At 43.4% G+C, this 23,913-nt stretch overlaps 1 protein-coding gene and 1 pseudogene across 3 annotated transcripts in view; both read right to left on the minus strand.

Annotated features, from left to right (window-relative positions):
- Positions 1–23,913, minus strand: part of CRACDL (CRACD like) — a 130,545-nt gene that overhangs the window by 56,703 nt on the left and 49,929 nt on the right. The window lies entirely within an intron of this gene.
- Positions 8,952–23,913, minus strand: part of LOC122915423 — a 63,001-nt pseudogene continuing 48,039 nt past the window's right edge.

The following is a 23,913-nucleotide window of genomic DNA, read 5'->3' on the forward strand; positions in this document are numbered from 1 at the left end:
ACCGGAGCAATTTCATGGAAATCGATTAACTGGAACGAATGCTACACTAATTTGCACAATACAGATTTGTTTCCTTTCTTTCAAAAATGTTTTTTTCAGAAAGTATATTTTCCTCATGGGTGAAATAAAGGGGATTAAGAGAACACTTGTCACGATGAGCACTGAGCAGTGTACAGAAATGCTGAATCATTACATTGTACGCCAAACTGCTATCACACTGATTGTTAGCTGTACCTTGAGAAAGAAAAGGAAATTATATTTTTCTCTTACTCTCTGTAGAAAGTTTAGAAGGTAGACAGAATGAAAATTACCCCAAATCCCACCTTAACCAAGGGTAACCACAATTAAGGTTTTGACTTTCTTCCAATATATTTGTGTGTATGTGCATGCCCACATCTTATTAGGAAGACTGACTTCTTGATTTTCTTGTATCACATCATTAAAATTCTTCGTAAGTGTTAATGGCTAAATAATATTTTGATATATAGCTGCAACATCATTAATACATAGTGAGTTCTTTTGAATTTTTATTATGAAAAATCTCAGAGAGAAACAGAAATACAGAGAATGTATAATGAACTTAACATATTGTCACTCGTTTCATTTTTACACCTTCTTCCTCCCACTCCCACAAGGTTATTTCAAAGCAAATCATCCCAGATATTATTATCACTTCATCCATACAGTCTCATGGTTTCTTCCTAAATTAAAAAGCCTTGACTCTTTGTGGAAGTCAATTCAAGCTGTGTCCCTGCCTTCTACGGTTGCCTTTAAAACAGTGTCTTCTACTCCATACATACTAACTCACCATCTATATGGAAAGCTGTTTATTACTGGCACTTACTATAAATCCTCAGACTTCATAAGCAGCTCAAACATCCAATTAGCCAACTAATATTTACCACTTGTACACAGAACATAATGGGAAATAATGGGAGAATTACAAAGAAAATATTTAACAAAGGAAAGGAGTTGCTGGTCTTTGCCAGAGTTGGGTATAACACTTAGGTTTTTAATATTAATGTCAAAATGTCCATCTTCTAGTTAGCCAATTCCCGAAAAGGTGAACAAAGTTTTACTGATTTTGTTTCTCCAATGTGCATATAATTTGGCTTCATAAAAATGTCTGGTCAACAGAACGAGGAGAAAAAACCCACATGATCATCTCAAATGATGTGGGAAAAAAAATGGCTGACAAAATTCCATACATTAACATGGTAAAAACATTAAATAAGAACAGGAATAGAAGGAAACTCAACATAATAAAGGCCACATCTGACAAATCCAGAGCAAACATCAACCTCAACAGTGAAAAACTGAAAGCTTTTCCTCTAAGATCAGGAACAAGACAAAAGGGACTGATTTCACCACTTCTATTCAATAGAGTATTAGAAGTCCTAGTCAGAGAAAATTAGGCAAGAAAAAGAAGTAGAAGACACCCAAACTGAAAAGGAAGAAGTCAAGGTATTTCTGTTTGCAGATGACATGATCTTATATGTAGAAAACTATAAAGATCCTCCCTAACACAAAAAACTGTTAGAACAAATCAATGAATTCAGCAAAGTTGCAGGACACAAAATGAACACATGAAAATCAGTTGTTTCTATACACGGACAATGAACAATCTGAAAAGGAAAAAACGAAAAACGCTTCCATTTCTAACAGCATCAAAAATAATAAAATACTGAGAAATAAATTTTACCAAGGAGGTGAAAGACATGTATACTGAAAACTATAAAATGTTGTTTAAAAAAATTAAAGAAGATACCAGAAAATGGAAAGAGATCTCATGTTCATGGACTGAAAAAGGCTTATTGTGATTTCCCCAAAGCAATGTACAGACGCAATCCCTATCAAACTCCCTGATCCCATAGTGTCCTGATATTCTATGAAACTGTGGGGGGAGGCAGGGGAATGTGGTACCAGGGCATTTATATGGAAATAAAGAGGGAACAAAGAAGGAAAAGCAGGAAAATGTAAGAAGCAAAGAGAATCAAAATTGTAAGGATTAGTTAAAAGTAACGAACTATTTCCCTGGGTATCATCCTTAAGGCTGCCACTGAACTAGAAAGTTCAAGGGCAAGAGCTTTCTACTGCTTGAGCCACAACAATTGCAATGAACTCTTAAGCATGCCGTGTATCATCTGAACTACCTCATTTAATCCCCAGGAATCTTTAGTATTCACATTTTGGGACCGAGAATATACATTAAATAAGTATATTAACTGGCTCAAAGTAGCAAAGCAGAGACACCAACCTGCATATTCATGTTGATTGTATATCTAACAAGGGTGGGCACTTCTTTGGCCTGGGACACAGTGTGGATGAGACTGACATGCTCCCTGCCTCTTGCAGGTGCTGACCCAGTGAAGGCGAGAGTCCTGAGCTATCATCAGAGGGGCTTCAGGGAAGCTAGGAAATCCAAAGGATATGCACCTCCTACTGAAACGACTCTGTCTGTTAAACAGCCCTGTGCAGAAACATGCCTGCACCCAGAGGCCAGAGGCCCCAGGAGACCAGCCCCTGGGTTTGCCAGAGCATCTCAGTTTAGGGTGAAGCGGTTTGAGGCTGTCATTCTGCATCTGTTATCACCCTTGAGGAGTCATGATCATGTAGGTCTACGTGGGAGAGTGCGTGCACAAGCCCCAGGGGTTGGGGTACAGAAGGGCACTGCATCCAAGGGTGGAGCAGATCTGGATGCTCACACTGGCTTCCGCCTGGCTTGAATGATGCAGCTGTGGTGAAGTCATACATGGCAGCAGGTTCAGGAGCTGGTGGGAGGCCCAAGAGAACAGCCCAGTCTTCAACTTGCTATAAGGCATATCCTGGTGGGGCCGGATGCAGGGAGCACAACCGGATGCCAAGGCTGTTAATGGACTCACCCCCAGAGGCAAAGATCACCCCACAGATGAAGAGATTACATGGGAATCAGGCTCAGCTTACATGGGAAGTTTTAGAACCTGCTTATATTTTCTGTTCTGAGCATCTTTATACCAAGAAGAGTGTAATATGGTGCAGAGGAAAAGGGCAAAGACTGGGACATCAGGCAGTCCAGGGGTTGAAACCTCACCCCACCACATACCAGTGCTAAGCCTCAGTTTCTCCATATATAAAATGGGGATAAAAGAAAACTTTAATTAAATGGACTGCAAACACAGCATGCACAAGCACTTGCTGAGAACAGCTGTCAGTTTCTGCAGCTTGTTGCCCACCTCATACTAATGCACGTTTTTGCTTAAATGTCAACAAAAGCATGCACAACCAGCATGTCCTGATATCGGGGGAGTTTCAATCTATCTCATGAAGACAGTCTGCTTGTGCAAGAGGCTCACGTTAGAGCCAGTGTTACCCAAGATCAAGACATCTGGATTCCCAGAGGACCCCTGTGCTTGTCGAGCAAGGAGAACCAAACCACTGCCAGGTAACTGGTGAGAACACACTCCAGGCCACAGTGGAATGTCCACCCCTTGGGACTGTGGAGTGTGCACATGGAGGACCTTCCTCTTCACTCAGATACCCCAAGGGGTAATGCTCTAGAGCTGTTATGACAGAATGTCTTCTCTACTGGGCCCAAGGGCTTGCCTTTCTAAACACATGTTCTCCAACTCCTAGTAAAATTCAAGGACATGCCAGAAGAAAGAAAACCATAATGAGAAAGGTAATGTGGCAAGCACCCTATAGTTTCCAGCACCCCTTTTGCTTGAACTCCAAGTTCACCTCAGGCCACCTCAATGCTCCCCTACCAGCTTTCTGCCCTCTAGCACCATCCCCAACCTCTGCTGTTCTAACAGCTCTAGTCCAGGGAAAGGAAAACTTATTCTTCAAACCTAGACCTGAGTGGATCTCTTCAGGGGTTCTCACTGATTTAAAAGGGGACTGAGCCTCCAGCCCCCTGAGTTCACAGCATTCATCAGTGTGATTAGTAGTAGGGGCACTTACAGAATCCAGGGGAGTCCTGCATCTAATGAAGCCTCCATGGGTGGGGGGCTGCCCCACTCCCTCTCTCTGAACCCTAACTGTAATCACAAGCTCCTGGCAAAATTTCATCATTAGTTGCAGCTTATATTAAAAAATTCTACAAAACTTCATTCATGTGAAGAATGAGAATAGTTTTAATAAGGTATTTTACAGGTTCTAATCCATTATATTTACCTACACAAGGCAAAGAAAAATATCTGTATGATAATTGACTCTCTCTGCTTGACTTGTTTCACTCAGCATAATCTCTTCCAGTCCCATCCATGTTGCTACAAAAGTGGGGTATTCGTCCTTTCTGATGGAGGCATAATACTCCATAGTGTATATGGACCACATCTTCCTTATCCATTCATCCGTTGAATGGTTTCACTTATTTGTGGAGCATAACAAAAAGCACGGAGGACATGGGGAGTTAGAGAGAAGGTGGTTGGGGTAAATTGGAAGGGGAGGTGAATCATGAGAGACTATGGACTCTGAAAAACAATCTGAGGGGTTTGAAGTGGCGGGGGGGTGGGAGGTCGGGGTACCAGGTGGTGGGTATTATAGAGGGCACGGATTGCATGGAGCACTGGGTGTGGTGAAAAAATAATGATACTGTTATGCTGAAAATAAATAAATTGAAAAAAATTTATATATATAAAAAAAACACTGATGAAAGATAACAAAAAAAAAAAAAAAAAGAAAAAGAAAAATATCTGTAAACTGACTGCATAACCTGAGCACATAATTACGTACGAAAGCCTTGGCGTTCATCCCTACAGACCCGCCAATCCCACCACACCCTACAGGCCATGTTCAGATCCTTGTGGTATTCGTTCTCAGACCTTGTACCTTCTTTCACAATGCCCACCAATGCTGTTAGCATCTTGTTTATAAGATGTCTGCCTAACATTCCCTTCCCTTTCAAGACGGCGAGCTAAGCAGGATGAGCTCTGTGCCAGTTACATCCATTGCTCTCCTACCAGCACCTAGGACAGTGCCTGCAGCAAGGAATGGAACACAACGCAGGACCAAGACAGCTGACAAAATGAGAGATGTTTCTGCAGATGACTGACAGATGTACCAAGAGAATGAAAAACAGTAAATCATCCAGTTCCAGAAATGGATCTATTCTTACAATCTGATTTAAGACTGGGGAAAACCTCTAGGAAACTGATACCTAACTTTGTAAAAAATAAATAGTCCTTATCATGACCCTTCTCAATGGAAACTGAGGGAGGACTCAAGGAAGCTATATTTTCTTTACAAAGCAATACAACTTTGAAAAGATTAAAAACAGAGGTAAATTTGGCCCAGGTGAAGGTATTTCAGTGAGGACAAATCTAGGTGTGCTTCTCTTATACTTCTTCCAGTGCCTGTGGCTACCTGGTTAGTCATGAGTCCTGCAGAAAGCTGACTCTACCTTTGCCTGTGTGGCTATACCTGAGATTCTCAGGGTGAATGATGACAATTACAATTAACTTTTAAGAAAATTACAAACCAGTGATCACAGAACCACAAATGCAGTTTATGTTTAAAAATAAGTCAAGGACACCTGGGTGGCTCAATCAGTGAAGTGCCTGCCTTCAGCTCAGGTCATGGTCTTGGGGTCCTGGGATCAAATCCCACGGCAGGCTCTCTGCTCTGTGGGGAGTCTGCGTCTTCCTCTCACTCTTCTTCTGTGCTCTCCACCCCACCTCAAATAAATAAATAAAATCTTTAAAAAAATAAAAGTAAATCAAAGTGAATCTGAATACCAATGCTCATGTGCCAGATCATCTGAAAAATCTTAGAACCATTCCCAAATACCTGTCTTGAAAACGTCATCTGATCACTGAGATCTTTTGCTTTCCAGTGTCCTGCAAATGGGAGAACATGGACAGAGAATTCAGCGTCTCAGAGCTAGTGCTTCTTCCCAGATGACGCAAAAACTGACAAATATAAAAGTCAACAATAGCTGAAGATTTCAATACCCTACTCTCAATAAGTGATGGAACTAAGCAGAGTATCAACAATGATACAAAATATTTGAAGAACACCATTAACCAACTGGATCTAATAGAAATCTACAGAGTACTCCACCCAACAGAACGAATAGCCTTCTCAAGTGCCCATGAGAGATTCTACAGAATAGACTACAACTAGGCCATAAAACAAGCCTGGATAGATTTAAATGGCTTGAAATTACAGAAAGTAAGTTTTCTGACAGCCATGGAAGGAAATTAGAAGTAAATAAGAGAAGGAGATTTGGGAAAGTCACAAATATGTGGAAATTAAATACTATACTCCTAAATAACCAATGAAATGGCTGTATTAATGTCAGAGAAAAACAGATTTTAAGAGGAAACTGTTACCAGAGATAAACAGTCTTTCTGTAATGATACATTGGTAAATACATCAGGAAGACAGAACACTTATAAACAGGTATGTATGTAAAATCAGAGTCTCAATACACATGAGGCAAAAATTGATAAAATGGAGAAAGGCAATTCAATAATAATTGTGGTGACTTTAATAATTGGGGACCTCACTTTCAAAAATGGATAGAAAAAATAGGCAGAAACTCAACAATGATGTAAGGGACTTGAGCAAGTCTATAAATCAATTACAATATATTTATATATGTACCACTCCATTCAACGACAAAATACATAGCTGCCTTCCCTGCTATAGAACATTATCCATGACACCATATGGCAGGCCATAAAATAAGACTCAATAAATTTAGAATGAGTTAATTCAAATAAAATGCACTCTTTAATCACAATGGAAGTAAGTTAAAAATCAAAAGTAGAAAGAATTTGGGGAAATTTACAAATACACAGAAATTATACAATGTACTGCTAAATAACCAATCAAGTCAAAGAAGAAATAACAAGTGATAACATACTTTGAGATGAATAAAAAAAACACAACTTATCAAGACATGTGAGATACAACTAAAACACTGCCTAAAAGAACTTATACCTATAAACACCCACATAAAGAAGATCTTAAACCAGTAACATAGCTTTCCACTATATGAAACTAGAAAAAGAGAAAACTAAACTGAAAAAAAAAAGAAGGAACATAATAAATATTAAAGCAAAAATTAATGAAATATAGAATAAGAAAACATTTTGAAAATCAATGAAACAAAAGTTGATTCTTTAAAAAAGATCAACAAAATTGACAGACCTTCAGCTAAATAAAAGGAGAGAAGATTCAAATTATTAAAATAAAAAATGAAAGAGCATTTCTACCAGTCTTAGAGAAACAAGAAGGATAAAAAAAGAATATTATGAATAATTATATTTCAAAAAATAGATAACTTAGATGAAATGGACAAATTCCAAAAAAGACCAAACCACTGAATTTAAATCAACAAGACATAGAAAATCTGACTACCTTTACAATAAGTAAAAGGACTGAATTAGTCACTTAAAATTTTGCACAAATAAAAGCCCAGCCCAGTTATATTTACTGTTGCATCCTATCAAACATTTATAAAAGAACTGATAACAAACTTTCCCTTTCCAAATTGTTCTTCAAAAAATAAAAAATGGTAACAACTTCCAACTCAGTCTATGAGGCCAATATTATCCTGAAAGTCAAACCAGACAGAGACTCACAATAGAAGAAAACTATAGACTGACATCACTTACGAATATAAACACAAAAATTACCAAGACAATACTAGCTAATCACATCCAGAAAATGTAAAATTGAGATTTATGCAAAGAATGTGGGTTGGTTTACTATATGAAAATCAACTAATTTAATTGCTGATCCCTTAGCACAGAGAGAGCCTACAGCAATTGAAAAAATAAAAACAAACCCCAGCAAATCCTGAGGAAGAGAGAAAATCTGATTTCCAGAGTTACCACATTATTAGAATCAAATGTCCAGTTTTGAATCTATCCCTAAAAAAAGGCCCAAGGCAGATCTACTGGACAAAGACCTTAAAACAAGTATCTAAAGAACTAAAGAAAGATGTGGAGAAAGTCAATAAAGCAATGTATGAACAAAATGGAAATGTTAATAAAGGAGAAAACCTAAAAAGAAACAAAAATAAATTCTGGAGCTGAGAAGTACAGTAATTGAAAGAGTCACTAGGATTCAAAGGCAGGATTCAGCAGGCAGAAGAAAGAATTGGAAAACTTGAAGGCAGGTCCATGGAAATTATTGAGTTTGAGGAACAGAAAGAGAAAAGACTGAAGTAAAATGGACAGACCTTCAGCTAAATAAAAGGAGAGAAGATTCAAATTATTAAAATAAAAAACGAAAGAGCATTACTCCAGTCTTAGAGAAACAAGAAGGATAAAAAAAGAATATTATGGGCACCACCAAGTAAACAAACCTAGGCATTGTGGGAGTCCCAGAAGGAGAGAGAAAAAAGGAAGCAGAGAGAATATCTGAAGAAATAGTGACTTTAAAGTTCCCAAATTTGATGAAAAGACATGAATATAAACATTCAAGGAGTCAATGAACTCCAAACAGGATGAAATACCCACACTGAGATACGTTATAATCAAACTGTTGAAGTCCAAAGATAAAAAGAATCATGGAAGAAGCAAGTCATCACATGCAGGAGATCCCCAATAAAGCAGACTTCTCTCAGAGAGTCTAGAAGGCAGAAGGCAGTGGGCTGATATAGTCAATGTGCTAAAAAGAAAAATGTCAACCAAGAACATTATATGTGGCAAAGTTTCTCTTCAAAAGGGAAGGATAAATTAAGCTATCTCCAGATAAACAAAACCTGAGTTCATTACCACCAGCTCTGCCCTGCAAGAAATATTTGTTCAAGGGTGTCCTGCAGGGTGAATGAAAGGGCACTAGACAGTAATTTGAAGCCATATGAAGAAATATCTTAGTAAAGGTAAACACATGGGCACATGGGTTTATAACTCCACTTTTTATTTTCTATGTGACTTAAGAGACTAATACCTTTCTTTTTGGGGGGGAGATAAAGGTTTGTTTTATTGAATGACTGATCTGTGTAAATGCCGAGGCCACTATGTGTAGACAAAAGAGGGGGAACTTTGGTTCTTGGCCTCTTCCTCGTTGGACAGAGTCATAATTTCCTCCTTCTTGGCCTGGAGCCGCTCTTCAAGGCACTTAGGTACCTTCTTAGTCTTAGACCTGCAGGCCTCACCTCAGTCCCAGAAGCTTCTTGTATGACATCAGCCTATGGATGTGTTCAATGAGAATGTGTTTGTTTTTCCACATGTTACCTCCATTTTCAAGTACAGGCTGTGACACATGTGGCTGTCAGTCTTCCTAGGTTCACAGTATCTTCTAAGCAGCCAGTACATAATTCTCATCCTCCTCATCTAGGTAATCTTCCTGGTCATCTGAGTGTTAGCAGTAGCCTTTCACTCCCCCTGTGCCCATATGCCTGCTTTCCAGGGGGGCCAAAGTGTTTTTCTGCCATGGACTCCAGGAATGGATAGTCACAGGCTCCCCGATGATCAGCCCATCTTTGATCAGCTTCCAGATCTGCTGATGGGAGTTGGCTCTGGTAATTACGTTGGTCTCATTGAGATCCAACCAGACCTTCTTTTTGCTACAATGGAGGACACCAGAGGTAAGCCTCTTCCAAAGCTGAGCGTGGCAGCGGCCATGGTGGTGGAAAGACCGAACTCCAATCTAATACATTTTAAATTTATTTTTATTTTTTGAGAAGAATTAATCTACTTCTTTGCTTTTTAAAAAATTCTTTTTAAGTAGGCTTCCACACCCAGCATGGGGCTTGAACTCATGACCCTAAGATCAAAAGTTGCATGCTCTACTGACTTAGTGAGGTGCTATTTTTTCTTTTTAAGATTTTATGTTTTTATTTGAGAGAGAGTGTGTGTGCACAAGCAGGGGGAAAGGGGAAGAGAAGGGAGAAGTAAACTCTTCATGTAGCAGGGAGCCCAATTCAGGGCTCAATCCAGGACCTGGGATCATGATCTGAGCTGAGGGCAGACTCTTAACCGACTGAGCCATCCAGGTGCCCCACCCTAAAATGTTTCTTAAAAAGGAATTGGTAGTCGAAGACCTTGCAATGTTGTAGTTTTGGTATGTAATTCCTCATTTTGTTTTCTACATTATATAACAGAATGATGTATTTTTTAATTACTAGTTTGTGTTTTTGGACACACAATGCATAAAGATGTTATTCTGTGACATGAACAACTGAAACAGATGAAGACAGACTTGTAAGGGGACTAGGGTTTTGTGTGTTACTAAAGCTAAGATGGTATAAATCCAAATTAAAGTGTTACAACTTTAGGATGTCAAATGTTATTCCCATGGGAACCACAAAGGATGGGGCTACAGAATATGTACAAAGGGAAAGAAGAAAGGAACTGAAACATTTCACTACCAAAAAAATCAACTAAACACAAAAGAAGACTGTAATGCATGAAATTAGTGATAAAAATCTATAAGATATAGAAAAAAACCAGCAAAATAACAGAAGAAAGTTTTTCCTTGTCATCCTTAAAAGGAAGGCAATTCTTAAATAAGCTACAATGTGGAGGAACCTTGACATTTTGCTAAGTGAAATAAGCCGATCATGAAAAGACAAATGCTCTATGATTCCACTACTCAGAAGAGTCAAAATCATGGAGACAGAAAGTAGAACGGTGGTTTCTAGAGGCTGGGGAGAGCCGTAATGGGGAGGATCTGTTTAATGGGGAGTGACTGTTTAACGGGAACAGACTTCTTGTTTTGCATGGTGAAAAGCATTCTGGAGACAGACGGTGGGGATGGTTGCATGACAATATGAATGTAGTTAATAATGAACTGCACACTTAAAAATGGTTAAGATGATAAATTTTCTGTTGTGTGTATTTTATAACCAAAAAAATGAAAAAGAGGGCACACAAAAACTTGTCCACTAATGTTCATAGCAGCATTATTTCTAATAACCAAAAAGTAGAAATATCCCAAATGTTCATCAGTTGATGAGCAAATAAAAAAATATGGCGGCACCCGGGTGGCTCAGTTGGTTAAAGCCTCTGCCTTCGGCTCAGGTCATGATCTCAGGGTCCTGGAACTGAGTCCCACATTGGGCTCCTTGCTCAGCAGGGAGCCTGCTGCTCCCCTGCCTGCCATTCCCCATTCTTGTGCTTGCTCTTTGTCTCTCTCTCACACTCACTTTAATAAATAAATAAAATCTTTTAAAAAAATGTGGTATATACATATGATAGAATATTATTCAGCCATAAAAACGAATGAAGTACTGATTCATGCTACAATTTGGATCAACTGTGAACACTACGTTGCAAAAGACTACAACCTCAATGAAATACCCAGAATGGGCAAATCCCTAGAGATGGAAAGTAGATTAGTGTTTGCCTAGGGCTGGGGGGTGGGGAGCTGGGGGAAGAGAGGTAGAGTGGGAAGAGACTGCTAGTGGGCACAAGGTTTCTTTTGGGTGAGATGAGTACATTCTAAAGTTAGATTATGTTCATAGTTGCACACTCTATATAAATCCTCCAATACCTGTTGACAGTGCACTTTAAACAGGTGAAGTTTATGGTACATAAATTATATGTCAACAAAGCTCTTGGATAAAAAAAAAAAGTGTTACCAGAAAAAAAAAAAAAAGGTGAGATAGCTTTTTGGAACAGAAGATGTGATACAATTTGTCTCCAGCAATCCCACACTAAAACAAATGCTAAAGGAAGGAGGCTATGATCTCAGATAGAAGCTGAAGATGTGGACAGGAACAGAGAGCAAATATACAGGTGGGTAAATCTGAGTATGGACAAGAGGGGAAAGGAGTCTGGATTTCAGCCAGAGGCCCTGTGCACAGATGGCACAAATGTGTGCCCTAGCCCTACTCTCTTTTCACACAACGTTCCATTTCTTTCCAGCCCAGGGCCTTTGCAGATGCTGTTCTGCTCGAACACGCTCTTCCCTACCCTCACACCCTACTTGTTTTCCTTATTAATTCCAACTTATCCTCAATTTTGTTTCCTCACAAAGACCGATGTGTCCCTTCAGGATGACCCAGGACCTCCCACAGCACACCTCTTGGTAACAGCATTTGCCAATTTTAATCATTATCTGTATTCGCATGATTCTTTGATCCAGTTCTGTTTTATATATTTAAGCCTGCTTATATTCCCTATACATTTAATCAATTTTTCCTTTTCTTGAAAAAAAAGATAAAAATAAACTGTGACTTAACTATTGTTCTCTAGTGAGTCACACCAGGATCCGCCTGCACCTTTTTTAGAAAAATAAGTTTCACATTACTGAGGCAAATGGAATGTGTAATGCTTGCAAAGCTCCTGTGAGAAATCTCTCTTCAAAAATTGTGGCAGCTCCGTGATTCATGATAGATATTATTATCCTCCAGAGCAGCCTTGACCACTGTATCCACCCCAAAGTGACAGGGCTATCAAGGCTGGCTTTACCACAGCCATTTCTCTGATACCTAGATGCGTGTGCACAAAACCTTCTCTGGCCACCTGTCAGAAAGGAAGCGGGGGGTGGGGAGTGGTGGATAGATCCATTTTGACATTTGGGAGAAAAGAAAGCCAAGAAGTCTTATGAGCAAAAGGTTGAAACCAAAGAACTCAGACATTGAGCCACAGTGCTTTGAGTGGAGCAAGAGGGGAGAGTAAAGGAACATACTGGGTGGTCAGTTTTGAAGTTTCCAGTATCCTGTAATTGTTTATCTTATGAAACACTAAAATTAGGCTTGGCCTAGGGAAGCGAGTCATCCCGTATCAAAACTTGAAGACTAAGTCAGCATTGGGAATGTACAACAGGTGCTCAGTAAATACTGCTGAATGGAGGAAGGAAGGTGGGGCGGGGGGGAGGAGGAACCAGAGGCACCTATAACACTTGCTAGATAAAAGAATCACCTCCTGATAAAAATGAGACAGTCTCAATTACCCAGTCAATTCCCAAGGCCACTTCTCACTCCACTTAGCTAAACCATGTCACACTTCTTCAGTCCGAGTTCTGCCTGTCCATTGTCTTCCTTTAGACATTACTGAGGGACAATCATGCAGAGCTAAAGTTCGATGGCCTTCAGGAGTGAAGGAATATGGATGCAGAGGACGGCCCTGCTCCAGATGCCTTGGCCCCATCCTCAGGCTTCCCTTAGGCTATGGGCTGGGTAGGAACAGCAAGGAATTCTGGAAAGAATGAGGCACTGGCCACATTTCACTGGCCTGTTTCTTTGCAAAGAAACGACGAGTTTCTTGATGAAGTCCAGGAAGTTCACTTTTGCTTTTGTTCCCTTTGCCTTTGGAGACGTTTTGCTTTGAAAGAAGTTGCTATGGCCAATGTCAAAAAGGTTAGTGCTTATGTTCTCCTCTAGGATTTTGATGGACTCCTGTCTCACATTGAGGTCTTTCATCCATTTAGAGTTTATCTTTGTGTATGGTGCAAGAGAATGATCGAGTTTCATTCTTCTATATATATACTTCATCAAGGTAAAAAGCTTCTGCACAGCAAAGGAAACAGTCAACAAAACAAAAAGACAACCCATGAATGGGAAAAAGATATTTGCAAATGACACTACAGATAAAGGGCTGGTATCCACGATCTATAAAGAACGTCTCAAACTCAACACCATCAAACAAATAAGTCAAAAAATGGGCAGAAGACATGAATAGACACTTCTCCAAAGAAGAAATACAAATGGCTAACAGACACATGAAAAATGTTCAACATCATCAGCCATCAGAGAAATTCAAATTAAAACCACAGTGAGATATCACCTTACACCAGTTAGAATGGCAAAAATCAACAAGACAAGAAACAAAAACGTTGGGGAGGTTGTGGCAAAAGGTGAACCCTCTTACACTGTTGGTGAGAATGCAAGCTGGTGCAGCCACTTAGGAAAACAGTGGGGAGCTTCCTCAAAAAGTTAAAAATAGAGCTACCCTATGACCCAGCAATTGCACTACTGGGTATTTACCCCAAAGATACAGATACAGTAAAAAGAAGGAGCACATGCACCTCAATGTGTATCACAGCAATGCCCACAATAGCCAAACTGTGGAAAGAGCTGAGATATTCTCCAACAGACGACTGGACAAAGAAGATGTGGTGCATATATACAAAGGAATATTACTCAGCCATCAGAAAGGATGAATACTCGACATTTGCATTCGACATGGATGGGACTGGAGGAGATTATGCTGAGTGAAAGAAGTCAAACAGAGAAGACAATTATATGGTTTCGCTTATTTGCGGAACATAAAGAATAGCATGGACATTAGGAGAAGGAAGGGAAAAATGAACGGGGGGAATCGGAGGGGGTGATGAACCATGAGAGACTATGAACTCTGGGAAACAAACTGAGGGTTTTAGAGGGGAGTGGGGTGAGGGGATGGGTTAGCCTGGTGATGGATATCAAGGAGGGCACGTACTGCATGGAGCACTGGGTGTTATACATAAACAATGACTCATGGAACACTCCATCAAAAACTACTGATGTACTGTATATAATAGAATAAAAAATTATTTAAAAATTGTTGAATCACTGTTTTACCCCTGAACCGAATATAATGCTGTATGTTAATTATACTGGAATTAAAAATTTTTAAAAAGAAAAAGAAAAGAAAGAAGTTTCATTCAAACAAACTTGGTCATCCATAAGATAAACAGCATAAGTTATGAGCATATAAACAAGTATCTTATATTGGATAACCTATGCCATTTTTTTGGAAATTTACATAACAGATGATTTCATGGTATTAGGAATCCTCGTAAATGGGCAAACTGATAAGCTACTTAGCTGGGAATGCATACGACGCAGTGTGTACATGGAGACAGGCACACATGAACCTGTGTTCACACATGAAGCCTAAGCCTCCGTCAATATTCCTCAATAAAACTTACATCTCAGACTGTGGTACATGCCAGCTCTCACCGGAAGAACCTGCTTTTACACATCCAGGAGTGAAAGTTTGCATATGAAATTTGAAGAATGCTAGTTTAGACATTCTCCGGTTATTAAAGTGAAAAAAATTCTGTTAGAGACTTCTACAAAACTATTATTTCAAAAAGAAGTGAGCTCAAGACCTTCCAACTTTGCAACCTTAATGTAGATACTGTATTTGCACAGTTCTCGGTGAAACAGCATATGAATTCACTCTAATGCTGGGGATGTCTTGCCAAGATGCTGTGTGACTTAGAAGCTTTCCATCTTGAAGGGAGAGCTGTACCTTGGGCAGACGGCCGCACACACATCTGACCAAGGGGACACTAGAAACCAAGGCATAGGGAAGCTTTCCCAGGGCTGGATCACATTTAACTTCATCAGTTTACTGAGATAATAAACTCTCCATTTTCCAGAAAGATTTTATTTATTTGACAGAGAGAGAGAGGGAGGGAGGGAGGGAGGGAGTGCATACATGTGCATGAGCAGGGGGAGGGGCAGAGAGAGGGAGAAGCAGACTTCCCACTGAGCAGGGAGCCCAAGATGGAGCCCAGTCCCAGGACCCTGAGATATGACCCAAGCTGACGTCGGATGCTTAACCAATTGAGCCACCCAGGTTCCCCCATAAACCTGCTTTTTAAATGACGTATACCAAAACTACTGACACAAAGAAAGTTCTTACAGCTTCATTTATCTAGGATGTTACATACGTGATTGGCATTTCAGCAGCACGGCAGATGCACTGCTGAGATTTTTTTTGTTTTGTTTTTGGTAGGAAGTCATGCTCCAAGGCCTATTAATAAGGAGACATAACACCACCTCTCATTCTGGCCCACTCAAAATAGGCAGACTCAGACACTGAGGCTGAATAATTATCAGTAAAAAGATTTTTCTGAAATAAGAACAATGATGAGGAGGACTCCCAGGCATAGGGCTTTACACAGCACAAAGGCCTGGCTTCACAGGGAATCCTAAATTGCTGGGTGGCTGCCCCTTGGTAACAGAAGAAAAGAGTGAGGCTCGGTGGGGTGGACCATCTGCCCCCAAGTCCCTGAATGTCCCCCACATTGCCAAGGGGTGTGCTGCCGAAGGCACACCATCTACATCCCAAGACCATCCAACCAGCCCAGGTGATGCACAGATGTGACAATCACCTGACTGACAGAGGCTGCCATACTGAGAAATCTCCATCCGGGGAACAAGACCTATGACTTGTTTCTCCTGAGCAAGTGAAGCTCAGTCAGGCCACGGCTCTGCTTCCTCTGCACCACTGGGACAGAACCCACTGCACCAGGAACCACATAGCTTCAGGGATGAAGTTGTGGGCAGCAGGGCAGCTCCCACAGCCCCGTCTATCAGCTGGGGACAAGTCCCCAGAGCTGGGTCCTGAAGGGCAGGAAAAATTCTAACCGTCTTTTACTCTGGCCTCTGCTACATTCTCCCCCTCGCTCCCCCACACCGTGTACAGACTATGCCATGGGGATCCAAGTGTCAGGTGTGGCACGTGAAGAGTAAAATGCTCCCAGTCCTCTTTCCCTCTCCCTTCCTTTCATTCCCCCACCACTTCTGCTCCCTGCTTCTCCTCTCTCCGTATGCATGTGCCACAAAGAAAAATAATTCGTACACACCAAGGAGATAAATTAATGTCTGTAATGAGGGAGGGCATAAACATACTGGAAAACATGACAAGAGATGCAGAAGGTCTATTCTTTTGCCCCAGGGGATGGCAGTTGTGGCCTCCCACCCCCGCCTCCCATCTCTCTGTGCTCAGAAGCCCACCTGGGCTCAGGCCTGAGGCACTGCTCACAGGAAGCCACCCTCTGGGTGCTGAGTAAGCTCCCTGCACTTTCATCCTGCTGGAAACCAGCAGCAGGGCAGGAGAGAGGGGCCTTCCCGGTCCCATCCCCCACATCCTACGGTGGCTGGGGCCCTTGGGACACCGTCGGGTGCTGATCCAGAGCCTTCTTCCTTGTGTCCCCAAGCAGCCTCACTAGGTCTGGCAACACTGTCACCTCCCCGGCCACAAGAAGTGGGGCCTCTGCCAAGTACAGCCACTCCTGAGGCCCTGCAAGCCCCCCAGGCAGGGGTGAAACACACAGCAGTAAAAGTTAAGTAAAAGCTGAGAACACATTCACTTGCTTCTTTCACTCCAAGTTGGGAAGGTCGTTGGGGGTGGCCCGGAACCGCAGGAAGCTGGTCCGGAGCCAGCACTTGCCTCCTTCGGAGTCACTGCCAAATGGCTGAGGATGAAAAATAACGAACTTTGTTTCACGCACAGATGTGACAATCTGGGCTTGCCACAGGGGCAGGCAGAGGGCACTGATGGGGTAAGGCTGCCTTTTCTACCTGGGTAGGTGCTGACCCCGGGAAGAAGTAAGATCCAATGCTGAAAAAATTCCCAAGCGGATTCTGAGCCTAACACAGTCAAGTCGTATGCCTCCCCCTGTTCCGGCCCCAGAACACACAGCACGACCTGCCCTCCTTTAAGTGTGCTGCCACCTTTGGAGCGAGGTGCCACTGCTGGGGACACCTTTGTCTCTGCCACTGAACACACACTCCTTAGCTTTGCTTTTGCTTTCTTGTTCTTTATTTTAACATGTTTTTTCATGTTATCCTGGGTCCATGACAGGCTTTCTGGTCTGTTTTCCTGGGACCCTCCAAATGCTTGTGCTAGTGGGGCACTGGCTCATCCCACTCCTTGGCAGGGGCCCAACTGGCAGGGGCACAAACCATACCACTGGAGAAAGCACCCGTTGCCGTCGGCTTGGAGAGGCTCCCAGGCCTCTCCCCAGAATGATGCCACCCTCCCTGGAGATGTCCTCTCTGATACCTGCAGCTGGGCCACTTAGGAGTGATAGACTCCCAAAACCCAGCTTCACAATGCCACCTGCCTCCTGTTTGTCCAATGTCTCAAGGCTGCTTAACCAGGACAGTCAGCAGTTTCCAGGCAACGTCTGGAGGGTTGGCAGAAGGCTCTAGATGACAAGTGTGATTCTGTATTATCACTGAAACCAAGGAGCAGGCAGGCAGCAGGGGGTGGGGCTGACTTCGGAAGATGGTTCTAAGAAAGTCCTAGCTTGCTTTTCTGTTTTCCAAAATGCATCTATATAAAGTTCTTGTCAGACGGTTTACAACTTAAACAATAAAGCATGAGCCGTGTATGTGATGGTGACAAAAGAAAGCAGTGAATTGAGAGAACTTGGGAAATAATCACCAAGAGCTTTGAAGGTTTTTATATATACTCGCTTTTGTGTGCTTTAGACCTGAAGGCCGCCTGCCTCGATGCTGGCAGGAGTCAGCTGCTAAGGGTTCAGCCTCCTCCCAGAAGAGGGACAACAGGCTGGCAGGGTCCCTCATTTCCTATAGGTGTTTCAGGGGCCCATGAGGTAGAATGAACTACTGAAGGGCCAGGGATGGCCTCAGGGATCATGTCTCTGAGGTTCCAGGTAGCAGCCCTCCCCCAGCGGCATGAGCTAGGCAAACCCAGCAAGACCCAGGCAACAACCCACTCCTGCTCCAGGCCGGCCTTGCCAGCCACACTATGCTCTGAGCCCATCCCGCTGCCACCTGCTATGGCCTGCCCCATCTTGGGGTCACAGTGCTGGATGTCCCTGGGCCCGAGAGTTATAGGAGGGGAAGGTGGGCTCCAGGCCGCTTGCACAGGCACTCCTCTGTACCACGCCCCAGTGGGTGCTCTGCGGCACAGTTTGGATCTTAAAACTCTGCTCGATTTCCAGAAAAATGTTAATGAATTTCCTTTCTTTGCTGCTTTCTTTGCCCATCTTTGCAATGCCAAAGCCATACATCCCTTGGGACATGGAAGAACCAAACCGAAAGGCCAGTAATGCCCCTGGTGCACTAATATTCTAATGGAGTCTATAAACCCCCAACAGGAAAGCTTTCTGCAAGGATATCAAAGGGCTTTGTGTCAGGGCCCTGGGCTCATTTTATTCAGAGGAAAGAGACTAGAGCAGGTCCCAGGTCTCAGACGGCCTATACCTTCTCTCACAGAATGCTCACGAACCTCTCTGAATTAAACATCTCATCTCCTTTTTGTAGGTCAGAAAAGAGGATCAGAGAAGTTAAGCAACTTGCCCAAGATCACCCACCCAGGAAGTGGAAAATCTGATCCTCAAATCAAAGCCTGTACCTCACCCAGGTGTGGTACCAGCCACCCACCCACTAGCCTCCTATCACGGATTCTGCTTGAGCCCACCTGGGCTGGGGCTGACAGGCTTGCAGTTCTACCAGGTCCCCAGGGGATGCCAGGAATATTGTCCATGGGCCCTCCCTAGATGAGCACTGTGTTCTAAAAGAGTGTGTGCAGCAAAACCCACTATTTTTTGAAAGTCTCTGGATGTATACGAGGAATACCTGCAGTTATTTCTGGGTCATGTAATTGTATGTATTTTAAGCTCTCCTTTTGTGCTTTTCTAGGTTTTGCAATTTTTCTGATTGAAACTGTACTTTGTTCATAATTACGAGAAGCTTTAATAGTTTCTTTCTGAAGGCAAGACAGGGTTAAGTGATCAGGACTTGGGGTCTTCCCTCCCTGAGTCTGTGTCTCCTGACCTGGCAGCCTGAGGAGGGGCTAGAGCTGGGGCAGATCCGGAGTGCAAGTTCCTGCCCAGGGCAGGGCACACCGAGGGCTCTCATCCACTGGAACCAAGAGCTCATTTGGGAGATGCCGTGCCTATCATTTCCAAGGTAATTTCCCACTTGTTCCCCGTGTCTCCACATCATATCTGTGTCCAAGCTGGAGAAGAAAGTACCACTACAAGGCAGGCAATCCTCTCAGCTACGGCTGCCAGGCACGTCCGTGCAGGCTGGCCCACAGTGAGCATCTGTCACAGGACGCAGCTTCCCTTCTGGTCCCACCGTGTCTCCTGTCCCACTGGTGGGCCCTTCCCACTGTGTTCTGTGCCTCCCTCCCCCGAACTGCCCTGGAACAGGGATGCAGACCTGGGGTCCCCGAGGGCCTGCCAAGAAGCCAACTGGGAGAGACTCCACGTGGCATATGGCACTTAGCCTCTCTGTGCCTCTAGAACAGCCCCCACACACACTTGGGACTTTAAAGATATCACAGTGTGGTAACCAGCATTCGCAAGTGCAAGCCTACCGGGGCAAATGTTTCATTTCCTTGGCTGCCTCATTCCTGTTACATTTATTTTTTAATATTTTTATATAAATGCAGTTACTTGTACCTCTTTACTTCCATCAGCATGAGCAAAGCCCATTCTCTGTATTGTTTCCCAAAACCCTTGATGCCCCATGCTGAATCATTACCTGGTAGCTGGAGCTACCAAGGATTGGCCCTTGTGGGCATGTGTGATACCTTTGGTCACCGCACAAATGTGGCCTGCCGGCCTATTCAGTTGCCTCTGGGTCATTTCTCAGATTTTCCATTAGCCAGCTTGATCCCAGGTTAAGCCACGAGCCCCCGAATTAGCTTCCTGTTATTGAGAGCAAAAGCCAGAATGCTCCGGTGATCAGTCCAAACTGGAGAACATTCAGGTTTGGAGTTAGATGCGAAGCTTTGAGGAAAGTGTAAAATCCCTGAAAACAAATTCTAGATCTGGACTTGTTTGCCTTTGTTTTTTTGAACTGTATAAGGATACAGGTATCTTATTTTAACGAATTCATACGTCTAACATTGCCTTGCTGATTTAGCTATTTAAACGGTATTCACTTAGTTTTTAAGTTGATTTAGAAGAAAACAGCTCATTTAGACAACCAGTACAAATGCACTGCAGAGCATAAATCTGTTAAATTACTTTTCAGAGTTTTCCCATTCTGTTACAGGCTGCTGACGTTCCTTACTGAACATGACATTGGCCCTGACACTGAGCTTAGTAAGGGCCAAGCTACAGGGGATACGGCTTTGTGTCCCCAGCAGCGAGAGCTGTGTCAGAGCCCAATATGTGCTTACTGACTTACATGAACATTTTGGAAGCCTCATTTTGAAATTAACCACAAAACACAGTTTCCGCTTTTTGTACTACTTTGTTTTTATCATCACAAGGAAAGGTAAGGTGGAATGGTAACACGGGCCACGTCCATGGCCATTCTCCCATGGCTCGTCCCTGGCACACATCATTAACCAAGCCCAGCATCATTATCAGAACGACTCCTTACACAGGACTCTGGGAAGCTACTCCCTGTTCCTTGGGGCGGCAACACTGTTGGCAGAAATGGCGACGTATCTATAGAATGCTTCTAGCCTTGGCTCCACCGCTAAAGAGCTACTAACCGGCTGAATGACTAGGAATGAATCATTTCCCTCTCTGGGCCTCAGTCTCCATTACGATAGGAGTGGCTTGGACTCGTATCTGATCTCAGAAGAGACCATTAAGTTACTTCGGAAAAATAAAGGTCTGTGAAATTAGCACACATTTCTCTTTCTGTGAAGATGTGTGAGTCAGCCAACATATAAAACATGTTGGAGCTGAGGAGAACGTAAAATGAAAATACATCTTGTTTTCTTTTAAAGATTTTATTTATTTATTTGTCACAGAGAGAGAGAGAGAGAGAGCGAGCATGAGCAAGGGGAAGGGAAGAGGCAGAGGGAGAAGCAGGCTCCCTGCTAAGCCAGAAGCTCCATGTGGGGGCTCGATCCTAGGACCCTGAGATCCATGACCCGAGCAGAAAGCAGATGCTTAACTGACTGAGCCATCCAGGCACCCCCAAAATACATTTTCCACATCAGGTTCTCAAAGTACTGCTTGTTTGTGATCCACAAATGGAAGTACAATGGTAATCCCACCCTCCGGTCTGGCCCCATCCCCCGCTTACTTCCCCTCTTCTCCCCCGCAAAACCACAGGCAGCCATGCCCTGTGCAGCACACCTGCCTGGAATTCCTGCTCTTCACCTCCCACACTCGTCAGCAACTCCCACCCCCAACCCAGGCCCTGGGAAAACTCTGTGCTTGTCTGGTGCCCTGCGTCCTTCCTGGGAACCGCTGGCCAGTCACCACATTCTTTCTTACACATCTCTGCTCCTGGACCTTGGGTTCCTTAAGAGCAGAGATGAGCTCTTTCCATCTCTGGAGCCTTCACCCACACACCGTTGGTGCTTCATAAATGCGTTCTCAGTGAGTGAGCCTCACCACTCATGTAGCTAAAACCCAAGGGCAGCTTGCATTAGGTAACAAATCCATAATCACTTTTAAGGAGGTCTTTCACTTTGTTAACTTTCTTTGGAATGTCTAAGAAAAAAAAAATCTCAAATAGTCGATTTTATTTCAGCCATTTGGTAAGATTCCCTGACAAAGTGCTCCTGTGTGATTCAAATGTGGGGGCTGGCCGGGTTTGACATAAATATCTTCCTATGCCATAATCTAGAGACACCACGCTTGGAGAGTAAGGACATGGAGCAATGTGAACGTACATTTGGCTGGTTACGTGAAGAAAATTAATGTTCCAAATTATTCCAGCCTCTCTGGATTTTGAAGATCTTTAAAAAGCAGAAAAATCCCCATTTCCTGAAATATTTCCATGGGATTTGGGTGTAGTACACAGAGCTCCCACAACACTTAGCAATTAATGACTTTTGCAGTCTCATGGGTCATAGCTGGCTTCTTCAACTAGACTGTGAATTCTTTGAGGACAATACCAATAAATCTGGTTATTTCTTTTTATCCCAAGGTGCCAAGTGTGCAGCAGGTGCTTAATAAATGCACAGTGATGAACACAGTGCAACATATAAATCATGTTCTCCTCCTACTGGCCAGGGTCATTTGCAGACACAGGACTAAGCACGGTACTCGAGTCTTGCAGGGAGAACGGCATGCATTCTCTACTTGGCTGATGCACAGGAAAGTGACCACAGAGAGGCAGGTGCGTTGATCTGGCAAGACCTCATGAACATGTGAGAACACTGGGGATTTCTCAGATTCTGCCTTCTAGTGAGCCAAAGCCTGAAGATGATGGCAGCTCACCACATGCCAAGAATTGCTGTAAATATTTCATATATGTTTACTCTTTAAATGTTGGCTGAACTGAGTACTGTGAGTATCTTGTCCATGCCAGGCAACTCTGAGTCGTTAATCAGGGAAAGAGTCAGCAGGTGGCAGTGGGCAAAGCAGGAAGCAGCAGCCCAGGCACAGGGAGGAGGTGGAGTACTGAGACCACGGGGCTGCTGTTTCTGAGCATGTTTGCCCGGTGCCTGCTCCTCACGCAGAACAGGATTTCCAGGTCTCCGGCAGCAGATCAAGTAGCTGCACAGTTCAGAGGCTAGCTTCCCTCTCCACCTAGTTTCTCTCCAATGATAAGGGCGTCGAGGCAAGAAGTGACCCAGAATACCTGATAGTCACAGTGGGCTCTGAGGGAGGACAGAGGTGCTGGGGAGCCCCCTTCCTGGAGCTCTCTCTGGGAGCTGCATCAGCTAACCCTGTGGCCAAATCTGACACCCCCACTGCCATCCAAGGGAGGGACCTGCCTGCCCCTACTGACTGCCCCCAGGGACCAACTGCCTCAGCATTGCCTGGGAGCTGGTGAGTGGTGCAGACTGTCAGTCCCCGCCCAGACCTACGGATGCAGAATCCCTACTAGAACAAGATCCCCCAGGTCATTCCTCTGCATGTCTAAGTCTGAGAACCACTGCTTTAGGGTGGTTGTTCCCAACCCTTGTTGCACATCAGAATCACCTGGGGAGGTTTTGAAACTCCTGATACTCAGGTGATGCCCCAGCCCAATTGCTGGCCATGGGACCCAGGTGTCAGTATTTTCTTAGTGGTTTCAGTGGCAGCCAGGGTAGAGAACCACTATCCTACGGTGCGTCAAGACCTGTGAGTGTGGCCCTCCCGTCATTAGGTGAGCATTCTGGTGAGACACACAGGACGTGTGTAAGGACACAGTGCTCGCCCATAAGGATAAGAAGCGGCTGCAAGACTGGTGCCTGCACAATCCAGGCAATGCTAGTGTCCATGACCTCGTGGTGGGAGCTGGGCGCACAGCATCATTGGCTGGGGGAGGAGGGCTCTTCACACTGATCCAGCCCCCTTCTGAAATGCTGCTTACTATACAGGCTTAGGGTAGCCCAGAGAGATCTACCTGCCTACTCCTGGCTAGGCTGCACTCAG

Source organism: Neovison vison, chromosome 8, assembly GCF_020171115.1.
Source record: "Neovison vison isolate M4711 chromosome 8, ASM_NN_V1, whole genome shotgun sequence".
NCBI lineage: Eukaryota > Metazoa > Chordata > Mammalia > Carnivora > Mustelidae > Neogale > Neogale vison.